Source organism: Protobothrops mucrosquamatus, unplaced genomic scaffold, assembly GCF_001527695.2.
Source record: "Protobothrops mucrosquamatus isolate PMUCROS unplaced genomic scaffold, P.Mucros_1.0 scaffold4356, whole genome shotgun sequence".
NCBI classification, from domain to species: Eukaryota; Metazoa; Chordata; class Lepidosauria; order Squamata; family Viperidae; genus Protobothrops; species Protobothrops mucrosquamatus.
Window position 1 is genome coordinate 63,020 of NW_015390270.1, and position 3,285 is coordinate 66,304.

General features: G+C 46.0%; 1 protein-coding gene across 1 annotated transcript in view; it reads left to right on the plus strand.

The window, feature by feature from the left end:
• Positions 1–3,285, plus strand: part of LOC107298894 (disks large homolog 2-like) — a gene marked incomplete at both ends in the record, with an annotated part of 58,658 nt that overhangs the window by 51,750 nt on the left and 3,623 nt on the right. The window lies entirely within an intron of this gene.

Sequence of the window (3,285 nt, forward strand, 5' to 3'; positions counted from 1 at the left end):
CCGACAGATGGTCATCCAATGTCAGCCGTGGATCCAGGAGGACTCCCAAGTTGCGCGCCCTCTCTGAGGGGGCCAGGGTTTCGCCCCCTATAGTCAGCGATGGCGTCAGCTGACTATGCCGAGGCGCCGGCAACCACAGCCACTCGGTCTTGGAAGGGTTGAGCCTGAGTCTGTTTCTCCCCATCCAGACCCGTACGGCTTCCAGGCAACGGGCCATCACGTTAAGGGCATGTTGTTGTTAGTTGCGAAGTCGTGTCCGGCCCATTGTGACCCCATGGACAACGTTCTTCCAGGCCTTCCTGTCCTCTACCATCTTCTGGAGTCCATTGAAGCTCACGCCTACTGCTTCAGTGACTCCATCCAGCCACCTCATTCTCTGTTGTCCCCTTCTTCTATTGCCCTCCATCTTTCCCAGCATCAGGGGTTGATCTCCTCTAGGACTGACCGGTTTGATCGCCTTGCAGTCCAGGGGATTCGTAACACATATTCATTCATAATTATAACATGAATTCCATACGCAGATAGTTCTCGACTTACAACTGGAATCAGAATTTCTGTTGCTAAGCGTGGGGGTTGGGAGGGGAGTCCTGCCCAATTTTATACCTTTTTTGGCCACGGTTGTTAAGTAAATCACTGTGGTTATTAAGCGAATCACACAGTTATTAAGCGAATCTGGCTTCTCCTATTGATTTTGCTTGTCAGAAGCCAGCTGGGAAGATCACAAGTGGCAATCCCATGATTCCAGGGTGTTGTAACCATCGTAAATGTATACTGTTTGCCAAGTGTCCAAATTTTGATCACATGACTATGGGGATACTGTATGGCAGAGGTCCCCAACCTTTTGGGCACCAGGGACCGGTTACGTGGAGAGGGTTTTTTCCGTGGACCGGAGGGGGTGTGGCTTTGTGTGCTGCCACCATCCCATGGATGGGGCTTTCCTTGTTTGTGCGGACCGGTTGCTGCCATGCTGCGGCCCGGTACTGGTCCACGGACCGGGGGTTGGGGACCCCTGCTGTATGGGGATACTACGATGCTCATGTGTGAGGACCAGTTGTAAGTCACTTTTTTCAGTGCAGTAGTAACCTTGAACGGTTGCTAAACGAATAATCGTAAATCGAGGACTACCTGGAACGATGCAAATAACACATTGTATTCCACAGCAATCTTCTTGGGTGAGTGTTATTAACATAGGGCCAAACAATTTCTTCTATATTTTTCCCCCCAACCATTCTTATTCAGAAAAGAAATTCCCACAAAGAAAAATAAAAATAAAATAAAATTCTAGGGACTGGGTTTTGCTGCACTTATCTTAACTACAAAGGGGACAAATTACCTTTCGTTGCATAAAATGTCTCCCAGGATATGTGAAAGTCTCTCCATTCAGTAACAAAAGAAAAGATCAACCAGAAACTGCCAGTTTTCTTAGCTTGAAAGAATAAGCAACTAGGGCAGGGGTAGGCAACCTTGGCTCTTTTATTATTATTATTTATTATTATTATATTTGGATTTATATCCCGCCCTTCTCCTCGCGGACTCATGGACTCGTGGACTACAACTCCCAGAATTCCTGAGCCAGCATGGGGGAACTATGGCCCCTTCATGACTTGTGGACTTCAACTCCCAGAATTCCTCAGCCAGCATGGGGGAACTATGGCCCCTTCATGACTTGTGGACTTCAACTCCCAGAATTCCTCAGCCAGCATGGGGGAACTATGGCCCCTTCATGACTTGTGGACTTCAACTCCCAGAATTCCTTAGCCAGCATGGGGGAACTATGGCCCCTTCATGATTTGTGGACTTCAACTCCCAGAATTCCTGTGCCAGCATGGGGGAACTGTGGCCCCTTCATGACTTGTGGACTTCAACTCCCAGAATTCCTGAGCCAGCATGGCTCAGCTTGGAAACCTCTCCCTTTCCCCTCAGCATGGCTGGCTCAGGAATTCTGGGAGTTGAAGTCCATGAGTCATAAAAGAGCCAAGGTTGCCTACCCCTGAACTAGGGAAACCATAGAATTGATAAGAAGATATCACAAGCGACATTCCCGGCCTTCCTGGTCCCCCTTTCCTCCCTCAAATCCTAAAATCAGCTTCAGTCGTTGCCTCAAAGACCTTCTCAAACTTCCTGAGAATGAGGCAGAAAAACGGAAGCCTCTTTTGCCGGAGAAAAAAAATTTCCCGGAATTGCAAGGAGATTTTCCAAAACAGGTTTAAATATTTTCATTAAAGGAAGATATTGATAGCTCAGGGCTGAGATGACGGGCCCTTGGTGCTCTCTGAGTTTGGTGGTTTTCTTGCAGAAGTTTCACTACCCAAACTAGATAACAACATCAGCGCTAGAGCACTGACACGGATGATGTTACCTAGTTTGGTAATGAAACGTCTGCAAGAAAACAACCAGGCTCAGAGAGCACCAAGGATCCCTCATCTTAACGTGAACTACAAATATTTTCCCCAAACATAAGTAGAAACGCTCCATATGCAGGGATGATAAGGAAGATATGAAAGGCAAGTTATTTTTGACTGAACAATAAGGCTAATATTACAACAGACAATTAAAAGTTGGAAATGCAATATGATGGTTCTTGTTCACAACCTACAAGTGTGTAAAGGACCAGGAGGGTGCTGGACCATGTAGGCTAAAACAGACCCTTCTTTTTGCCATCACCTGAATTAAGAGCTGCCCATTTTTTGAACCACTTTGGAAGAGGGCTGGTGTGTGTCTGGAAAATGTCTTCATGTTAGAAAATTAGTGAGGAGAAGTTTTCTGACAATGAGAACAATTAATCAGTGGAATAGTTTGCCTTTCACAGTTGTGAGTGCCACATCACTGGATGTTTTCAACAAAAGATAGGATAATCACTAGGCTGAGATTCTAGAAAGACTCTAGAAAGAGCGCAGAGAAGAGCAACAATGATGATTAAGAGGGCCGGCGGCTAAAATATATGAAGAACAGTTGCAGGAATTAGGTGTGTCTAGTTTAACGAAAAGAAGGACTAGGGATGACATGATAGCAGTGTTCCAATAACTTAGGGGTTGCCACAAAGAAGACGGGATCAATCTATTCTCCAAAGCACCAGAAGGCAGAACAAAAAGTAATGGATGAAAACTAATCAAGGAGAGAAGCAATCTAGAACTAAGGAGAAATCTCCTGATAGAACAATTAATCACTGGAACGGCTTGCCTTCAGACGTTGTGGGTGCTCCAACACTGGAGGTTTTTAAGAAGAAATTGGACGACCATTTGTCTGAAATGGTATAGAGCAGTGGTGGCGAACCTATGGCACGGG